The sequence below is a fragment of the Leucoraja erinacea genome, chromosome 24, assembly GCF_028641065.1.
Source record: "Leucoraja erinacea ecotype New England chromosome 24, Leri_hhj_1, whole genome shotgun sequence".
NCBI lineage: Eukaryota > Metazoa > Chordata > Chondrichthyes > Rajiformes > Rajidae > Leucoraja > Leucoraja erinaceus.
Genome location: NC_073400.1, coordinates 20947135 through 20958284, shown reverse-complemented (window position 1 = coordinate 20958284; position 11150 = coordinate 20947135).

Sequence of the window (11150 nt, the reverse complement as noted above, 5' to 3'; positions counted from 1 at the left end):
GGAACGGTTATCTCTCCGAAAGGATGGCAAGGAAAATTAACCTCACACAACGAGAGAAGTCGCAAAAAAGCACGAGGAATCGTTTGTACCGATCAGCAAGATGAAAGAAAACCGAGTCTACCAAGAATATAGAGAGGATAGCACGCGAACAGGAAGTTAGGATGACCAGAAGGGGCCATTGAATACCCTTTGCAAGTTGAATTTTAAAGGAGTCCATGCGCTTTTATCCACATATTAAAAGAGGAGTTTAACTTCGAATAAGTGAAAGCTGTTCAAGTATAAGCGGATTATTGCGAAAAGAAAAGGTATGCAGGAGAACTACTGTAGGGTACTTCGCATCGATATCCACAATGGTGATGAACTTAAAAGGTATTCAGATTCTGGTTAATATACGCAAACGTTAAGGGATTTTTCAAATTAAAAAAGGAAGCGGTGTTGGGTCTCCTGAAAAGTATTAGGGTGTCTACGTCCCCAGACCTGATGGGGACTAGCCCAAGTTATTATAAGAGTCAAGAGGGGATATTTCTGGTACATTGGCATCTCTTGTAGTGTCCTCACTGTACGCAGGCGCGGTCCTTTGCTTATGAATTAAATTAGGGATAATCAATTAAATTATAGGGCGGTGAGCCTGATATCAGTTGTAGGAAAGCCGTTAAAGTGTTCTTAATCGATAGAGTTGACTCACATTTGAAAGATGACGGACAGTCATCATGGAATTGTAAGGCGCAGGTCGTTTCATACAAATGTTTTTTTCGAGGGCTTCGCTGAGACGAAAGTCAAGAGTTGGGCATTGAATGTTGTGTACATGGGGGCTTGTCTACATACATACCCCCCTTCTTTACTCTTGATGCACCTATGACTGTACAGCCAAGTATAAACAACATTCAGTTGAAAAATTAGAGGACGACGCCATTGTGGGCCGGAAATCAAGTAATGACAAGACGCAGTACAGGAAGGAGATTTAAAAAAAACGTATGACCTAGTGTGAAGACAACAACCTTTGGCTCAATGTTGGCAGAACAAGTGGTGGACGTCAGGAAGAGGTATACATAGCCTGGCTTGCATTGCTGGCACCGCTGTTAAGATGATTTAAATCTTCAAATTCCTGGGGGTGAATGCCACCTGCAACTTGCCCTGAAATAGCCATATCTAAGCAACGGCCAAGAAACCACACCAACACACCAACATTGCTTAGAAGACTTAAAATGTTTGGCATATTGGCCCCAACAACCCTCACCAGCGTCTACAGATGTGCGGCAGAAAGTATTGTTATCCGGATGCATCACAGTATAGTTTGGGAACAGCTTCCTCCATGATACAAGAAATTGCCAAGAAATGCGGACACAGCCCAGATCATTACGCAAAACCAAGGTCCCTTCCATTGACTACATCTATACATCAGGATGTTTTGCCAAGGGCAGCAGCATAATCAAGGACCAGTCTCGCCCGTTTACTCTCTCTCCCATCAACTAAGAGGCACCGAAGTGAGAAAAGGCATATTTCCAGAATAAATGATAAATTATTCCCAGCTGTGATCAAGCAACAGAACCACGCTACAAAGTCCGACCGAGCATTCCCGACCTACAATCAACCTCATTGGAGACTCTCGAACTATCTTTAATCGGACTTTGTCAGATTTACCTTGCTCTAAACGTATTCCACGTCTCATGTATCGGCACACTGTGGACGGCTTACTTATGATCATGTATAATCTTTCCGCTGATTGATAAGCATGGAACTAAAATAGTTTTACTCTGACTTAGTGCACGTTACTATAAACAAAATAAATCAGGTAGATACATACAGAGGGAGTGGAGCGACACAGATGAATTGCAGGCAGATGGATTTAATGCGATTTGGCATAATATTCAGCATAGGCACCGTCGGCCTAAGGGACTGTTCTATCTTGTATGTTAAATTGAAATATATTTCATGCTTGCTGCATTTGAAAAGTCTTTCAAATCCTGTCAAATATATAATGCGCGCCTTCTTTTCCAACGCACGGCAATATTTATGTACATTTTCGACTATAATACAGAACATTTCTATTCATATTCAAATCTATTAAAGAGGTCGTGACGACACGGATATCTGCCGCGTTAATATACCAAATATTGGCTTATTACAGAACCAATTATATTACTAATTTGTGTTTATTTATTTGTTACGTGGAATGTGATGATTTCAAGTGTATCTATTGTCTCCAGTGCACCAACGAGCATCAACATTTATTTTTGCTGATTTGACGTTCAATGCAGCTGTTGTAGACTGAGCAGCGTCATAATCTTTGCTGTAACTTCCACTCGACAATGATTAATTGCTGACTTTACCACCCTTACCCATTGTTTGACCACCACGGTATTCCTAAAAATTTAAGAGTCTATTCGGCAACCTATCGAATCTACTCAAACTTCTAAGGAAGTAGAGGTGCTCATGGTACATCTTTAAATTGCATCAATGTGCCGGGCCCAGCACAGATCGGCAGATATATACCCGCACCGAAATTGTAAGTTGTTGAATCGCACCAACGCCGAACCGTCGATGAAGACTGATTGGTGGACACTCGGTCTTTCTATTCTAGAGTCAAAAGCATCCATCTTGATGACCTTGCAATAAATGTTATTGTTTTGGCATAATTCAATCCTATTTTCTATGTTTATATGTTTATATATATATATATATATATAAGATAATATATTATATATATATAAACATAGAAAATAGGTGCAGGAATAGGCCATTCGGCTCTTCGAGCTTGCACCGCCATTCAATGTGATCATGGCTGATCATCCAACTCAGTAACCTGTAGCTGCCTTCTCTCCATAACCCCAGATCCCGTTGGCCACAAGGGCCGCATCTAACTCCCTATTAAATATAGCCAATGAACTGGCCTCAACTACATTATGTGGCAGAGAATTCCGGAGATTCACCACTCTCTGTGTAAAAAATGCTTTTCTCATCTCAATCTAAAGATTTCCCCTTTATCCTTAAACTGTGACCTCTTGTTCTGGACTTCCCCAACATCGGAAACAATCTTCCTGCATCTAGTCTGTCCAACCGCTTAAGACTTTTGTAAGTTTCTATAAGATCCCCCATCAATCTTCTAAATTCTAGCGAGTCTATCCAGTCTTTCTTCATATGAAAGTCTTGACATCCCAGGAATCAGTTTGATGAACCTTCTCTGTACTCCTTATATGGCAAGAATGTTCTTCCTCAGATTAGGAGACCAAAACGGTACGCAATACTCCAGGTGTGGTCTCACCAAGACCATGCACAACTGCAGTTAGAATGCTAACATACCATTCGCTTTCTTCACTGCCCGCTGCACGTGCCTGCCTACTTTCAATCCCAGGTGTACCATGACACCCAGGTCTCGTTGCATCTCCCCTTTTCCCAATATATATATATATATATATACATGGCCGCGTTCGGAGTAGTGTTGTGTAGTAGAATGATGTATGAGTGCAGGCACGTAATTCATTGAAACTGGCGTCAGAGATAAATGCGGTGGTCAAGGCGGCTTTCAGCTCATTGTCCTTCGTCCGTCAGGTTATTGAATATAGCAGTTTCGTGGTTATGTTACAGTTGTACAAAGCATTGGTGAGGCCACGCATGGAGTAATATGTCCAGTTTTGGTAAGATTATAGGAAAGGCGTTGTTCATCTGGAAAGGGTGTAGAGATGTGTTACGAGAATTTTGCCATGACTCGAAGGACTGTGCTGGGAGGATGGTTCGAACAAGGTAAGACGTGTTTATTGAACCGTTGGAGGATGAGGAGCGATTTCAACAGACGTTTAACCTCACGAGTAATAGTAACGTCAATTGCAACGTATAAAAAACATGTTTACATGTACATGGATAGGGTAGGTTTAAAAGGAAATGGACCAAAAGCGGGGAGGTGGGACTAGTGCACATGCGACATGTTGGTCAGCGTGGGCAAGTTAGGATGAAGGGCCTTTTCCCATTCTATATGAATTATCTCTCTCTCTCACTCTCTCTCACCCACTCTCTCCCCCCCCCTCTCTCTCTCTCTCTCTCTCTCTCTCTCTCTCTCTCTCTCTCTCTCTCTCTCTCTCTCTCTCTCTCTCTCTCTCACACACACACACACACACACACACACACACACACACACACGCGCGCGCGCTCGCACCCACACTCTCTATCTCTCCCCACTCTCTCTCACCTCTCTATCTCTTTCTCTCTCCCTCTCTCTCGCTTCTTTTCTCCCTCACTCCTTCTATCTCGCCTCTCGTTGTTTGTGATAGTATAATGTTCTCGTTTCGTCTCATTCTTTTTTCCGCAGAGACTTCTCAAATCAAACCGATAAAAGACTACAATTTCTATATTTGTTTTTGATCAAGGAGACATCATTTTATACATTGCTAAAAGCCTGCAAAAAGTCGAACTCGCCACTTGAATCACCTTCTTTAAATTCTCTCTGTCAGCAAATTTGTTCTGCGTAATTTCCCTTTGATAAACGCGCGCAAAATGAGACAAATTAATCACTTATCCAAATGTCGGGAGTATCAGAGGGAAATATCAATGCGAGAATGGCTCACCGTTATCTTGGAGATTGCTTTTCAATCTGTCTATTTCTGAGAGATGGGGAAATAGCAACAGGAATTTATTCCAGATTTACAATTGGAAAATTAAAGGAGGAGGAATATTTCCAATTCTCAAATAAAGTGTCAACATTTTGGAAGATGCTACATAATTAACGATACGAAGTCTTGCTGACTTATAGTCCAAAATGTTACCCATAGTCCGCGTAAGTACTAAATAACGGTATGAAGATACATGTGATGTTCGTTTAATATATCTGTAACCGTCTTTCAGAATGGCTTCACCGTTAACTGTCTGAATGATTGATCACTTTTTGGGGTAAGAGATGTCAGTTGTAAGGTACCAATAATAAACTGATATAAATATGTGCCAAATATATATTTCTTAGCAGTATAATTCCCACGTACTGTGTTTCTTAAATTTGCGTCAACCATATTTTTTGCTTATGCATTCGTTGATTTTAATGTTCCTTTTTCTATACGTTGTGCCGTTATTTTAACACACATCGACATTATTTAAGGTTATTCACTGTTTCCTATTCAGCTCGTATACATCGCCCATGTATTTCATCTTTCCAATGGATTCCAATTACTGCACGCTAGTAGACGAACAGTTCATCATTTAGCAGCGCCGCACATAAGTAAGAACAGAGCTTGCGAACGAAGATCACGGATCGTTTGCGGCAAAATAAATTGGTGACAGATCGCAGGCGACTTTCAGATAGGTACGAAATTAATCAACGCACCATGTGTCTTTACCTCAGCGGGTGAGGAGCGATGGACCTTTGTTTGCTCCATAGATGCTGCTTCACCCGCTGAGTTTTTCCAGCACTTTTGTGTACCCTCAATTTTCTAGCATCTGCAGTTCCTTCTTAAACATGTGTGTTTACCTACTTGACATGTTCCACTGACTGCGCAAATAAAGTGTTTTTTCAACATTGTGTACTCCACAGAAATCGTCACTTTACATTTGAAGGCACGAAAATAGCAAATGATATTAAAGAATGAGTAGTACAAATCGTGGCGTGTTCTATGCTTGTTTATTGTATATTTTCCGCTGACGTGTTATGTTAGGAGAGGGAGGATGATTTGTGAGAACATGATAAAGACACTAAGAAGGAGAAATGGAATCGACGTTTTTTTCACCCTAGGAAATCGTATATGAGTGGAATTAACCCAGATGTCCACATAATTATATAATAGCATGTAATATGATATACTGAAAATTGGTAGGCATTCAATTTGAAAACGAAAACAAAATAACGCATATATTTACACATGATAATATCCTTACCTCTATCCTTCCTCCTTAGCTCTTTTTCTATTGAGACAAAGTGGAATGATCAAATGGTTATAACGATATTCATAGAAATATGGAACAAAGCGACTCAGTTGGAAGTTATTACAAATAAGTTGTAATCATTTTATTTCAAACCGTTTAATTTAATTTATAAACTTTTATTTCTAAACCTTTAGCAATCATTTTGTTCAATCGAATATATGTGTGCTTTCCAAATGGTTCTACGCGAAATAATTCATTCATGGTGATTGTCAAACTCCATTTTATACACGTTATTCGATGGGCCTCCGGATTTTAAAGAATTTACCACCTCCGCGTTTCATGCATTTATTATACAGACGTGTGGCGCTGTCAGCTCTATGCTGAAAGTATTGTAGTAGCCAATTGGCCTGTTTTGCATGTCATAGATGATGACATGTGACTTTAAATTTTAAATTGCGCTTTATATTGTGGGTGGGAGTTATGGCGTGTTTTGGGCGTGTTTAGAGCTTAGATGCTGGCGCAGAAGTTTACTTTTTAGATTACTTTGGGGAGACGATGGGGAAGGTTAACCCTTCTACCATGCGGGATCATGCGGATCATGCGGGCCACATGCCAGATCATGCCAGTGTTACGGAGACACGAGGCATGTTCTAATATCTAAAGTAATAAGCTGGAGATCGAATACGTTTGTAGTAATGCATCGGAAGAAATTTAGATCTCTCACTGTTTTCTATCAACAATAAAGCATTTATTCATCAAAAGACTGTGTTTTTATGCCATATCTGAGAAGAAGCTCTGAAGGTATCTGTGAGCGAGCTCGCAGGCGTTTAGAAAACATTCCATTCAATCTTTCTTATCCAAAATGCGGCTAGGGAGCTAATTACCTGAAAGATATGAAAATCAGCCGTTGCAAGTATCACATGATATTTAGTGTTTCTCTAAATACTTATCATTTTATTGTTTGCAGTAACTACACCTACAATAATGATTCTATTGAGAGAATGGTCGCAATCTAGCCCGACCATTCAGATATCAGAATTAATCTCGTTAAACATAAATCAATTGTGGTACAAAAATTACTATACACTGAACTTACAGTAGACATAATAGTGGACTAACTCAGCGTGTCAATCAGCATCTCTGTAGAACAGCGATGGTGATGTTTCAGGTCAGCACCCTTCTGAAACCAGCATCTGTAGTTCAGTTTCAGTACATTATATACTGACCTTGTTCATTCAAGGCGTCTTTTGCCTTCTTCAGTTCTAATACGCGGTTGGAAAGAAATTACGTAAATCTATTAACAACAACTTCTCAACGAGCCAGAGTCTGCAGCGGCACATTGACTTAACAGCACATCCCAAATTGATAAAGTTGCTTTGAAATTGCCCGTGGATCCTGAGCGACAAAATTGAGAGCAGTAGCAGAATAAATCAGAGGATTACCGCACAGTACACAATTATTTTTCCACTTTAAACTTCAGTGATTACAACGAGCATGTATTCTGTAACGTATTTACACAGGGATGGAAATACTAGAAAATACTAGTAATTACGACCCGATTCAATAGCAATATGCGCAAAGTGAATGAACAAAGTGAAAGCGAGTTGAACATCGCATCAATATAACATATTATGTTATATACTATATTATGGCGCAAATCTAATTTGACGTTAGCAAGATTCTAGACTCAATACAATTGGACAAACAGCCATAATAGATCAAACGGGGATGCTTCTCTCGCTGGTCCCCCACTCTTAAATGAATTTCGCGGACAATAAAATCACAAACGTCAGGCCGCTGCTCATCGTCTACGTCTCGACGTTCAACACACTTATCCCCTCCAAGCATGTTGCCGAGTTCTGGGAACTGGGTCACTGCACATCCCTCATGGACTGAGTCCTCATATTCGAAATGAACAGACTACAATCGTTAACAATTGAAAACAACACTTCCTCTTCGATAGCAATAAGCAAAGGGGCACTGACAAGTTTTATCGCCAGTCCTTTATTTTAATAACTTTATAACCACGAATGTGCAACGGTACACGGTGCTAACCCGCACATTAAATTTACTGACACCAGTTGGTGCAGGAAATAGGGTATTAATGATTCAATGCATAGGAGGGACATCAACAGCCTGATGAATAACATTGCTCTCGGCGTCAGTCAGGCAAATCAGCAGTTTTGATTGAAGAAGAAGGAACCCCGGGATCTACGATCCTGTTTTTCATCAATAGGTCTGCATGGAGAGAGTACCTGGACATCCATACCTCTGAATATCTGTCCTGTGCACAGCAGCCTCACCATAGCCGTTCTCGTCAGACTCAGTAACAACAGATTCCCTACAGCCATCAAGCTACCAGACACTACAGACATTAACTAAACGTTGGAGTGCGAACCGGCTTGGTTGTACCAGTGATGCCGGGCGTTTACTTAGTCTCATATTAATATAATTTATTTTGAATTCTTGCTTTTTCTTCGGTTTGTTTTATTGGATTCTCTATGGAGCATTGTAAGTACATACCTGTTATTATGCCGCGAGTATGATTTCCATATTTCCATTTCGGTACATATGGCAATTATACACGTTTGACTTAATTCTCGAAAACGATTGACTCACTCTTGGCTCAAGCATTTGAGTTGTCCAATTAATGATGATGTTATTGAGCCGCCGAACACTTGTACACAACGGAAGCAAGCAGACTATAGTTTACCGTTGTCGGTTGATGTCTTGATACATTAGTTAAGCAAAGGGCGTCGTCCCAGTAAAAAATCGCGAACATTATATGGATCATACAGTGATATTGGGATGGGAGGATGTAAGTATAGCACATTGGTCGACTCTGCGGCATGTATAGTATTTCGATGTTCCCTCCGTAACGATTTTCGTTATCTGCATTGACATGAAAAGAGTTGTTTCTTGAGTCGCACTGGGGGGGGGGGGGGGGGGGGGGTGATAACGAGCATAATAGAGATATTAATTTGTATTCGATTATTGTGGCCACAATCCAAACCGTGGTGTAATATTTACGATTACGTTGGTCAATCGCTGGAGATGTTAATGTAACATGCGAGGGGTAGGTGTTTGCGTAAAATGTGTTCAGATAAGTAAAGCATGGACATTTCATTACCTTTTTCCTCCGTACTGAACTTTACTTCTAAGAAAAGATGATCCATAGACTAATTAATCAGCCGTAATTATGATTTAAATTGCAATGCCAAATTCAGGGGTTTTCGCATACACACGAGCAATTATCTGACGACTCCATGCAGCATAGCCTTCTGGATCACATTTCAAAGTAGGACATCATCATATGCCTTAATAAAATCAATGTAGTTACGTTCAATTTTCTATTCGCATCGATTACTACGTTGTCGTCCTCATAAGTACTCAACCAAGTTCTTGAGACATGACCTGCCATGGCTAAGGCATGCTAACGGTACCTATACTCTTCCCGGTGCGCGTGAATCGTATTGCGAGGATCGTCCCCAACTGCTTCTATACTATAAAGTACTGCTCGACGGCCTATAATTTCGTGGATTATCTCTACTATCTTTCTGAAAAAAGGAGCAATTTGGAAAGCTCTCCAATCCTCCGGGAACATGCATTCGGCAAGAGAAAATATAGTGACCTCCTAGGCAAAGTTAAATCTTACCCTTCTCCATAACGTGGGATAGATCCCATCAGACCCTGGCGATTGTTCAATTCATAATTATTCAAGAATCTCAACACCATCTTCTTTTTAATCTCAAACAGCTCAAGCATATTATTCTTCCCCAAACTGATCTCACTTTACTCCAATTTATGACGGAAATTACTATCATCAAACCTCAACCACTTCATCACCCTCCGCGAAAGCCTTCCTGCTTGATCCCTAAGTGGTCCTAGTTTCCGCTTGTTTCGTCTGCTGAGTTCAATGCACCTTTAAAAAAAACCTTGGTATTTTCTTTAATGCCACTCGCCAAATACTTGCCAAGGTTCCTTTTGGTACTTCTAAGGTCCCGAGTATATATTTTCCTGCCTGTTTCATTTTCCCGAAATGCGGTCGAACGTCCCCTTCATTGCACACCGAATGTGTACTATTCATATATCGAATATTACGCACAACCATATTGAAACGGGTTTTGAGAAAAAAGTGAGATTCCGCGGTAGCCCTTTTGCTACCGCGGAATGCCAAGGCTACAAGGGCATAAGGAATAGGAGTAAAATTACACCATTCGGCCCATGAAGTGTACTCCGCCATTCAATCATGGCTGGTCTATCTAGCCCTCTTAATCCCGTCCTCCCGCCTTCTCTCCATGACCCGTGACACTTGTAGTAATGTAAAACCAAGCTGTCTCCGCCTTAAAAATATCCAGTGACATGCTCTCTACAGGTTTCTGTGGCAAATAATTCTACACATTCACCAATCTCTGAGCAAAGTAAAATAACCGTGAACTTCTAACATAAAATGATCTAAATTCACATACTGGCCCCCCTGATCCTGGCAAAAATTAAAAAAATAGGTGACATGATCTCTACAGGTTTCTGTGCACCCGGATGAGTTCTACACATTCACCAATCTCTGAGCCCCCCCCCATGCTTCTCTACAGTTTCCAAATAATTCTACACATTTCACCAATTCTGAGCAATGACATAGCTTCCTAAATGGTCTGGAATCATGGATCTAAATGACGGTCCTTTAATTATGAGGCTATGATCACCCTCCCCCCCCCCTCCCACTCATGGAAGCATGAGTGGGACCCACCCCCCCCCCCCCCCCCCCCCGTCCCCCTCCAGATGCAATAATATTTTTTTCCCCAGCTGTTATTAGGCAACATCATGGTCCTCGCATTAGCAACGTTGCGGCCTTCACCTTATTGGAGACGTTGAGCAATCGTTAATCTTGCACTAAATATTGTATACCTATTCTTCATCTGTGCACAGTGGACGGTGTGATTGTAATCGTGTATAGTGATTTATATGACTGGATATCAAGCAAAAAAAACTTTACACTGCACCCCGGCATCATAATGAACGAAACTAAACTAAACTAAACTAAACTAAACTAAACTAATTTAAATTATGTGATACTTGAGCGACAAGGGCAGCGTCTCTGTTCACACCGTCAAGAATATTTTTTTTAGTTAAATCAAAGTGACGGATGGATGTAATAAATGCAATTGATTCATTTTATTTAACTATTAGAGCGATTAGTCTGATCATAGAATGACGTATCCTATTTGGAACTAAACTTAATGCTGTGTTTGTTATATGATGCCAAATTCACACGTGGGTCAAATGTATACATAAGGAGGAAAGAAAGC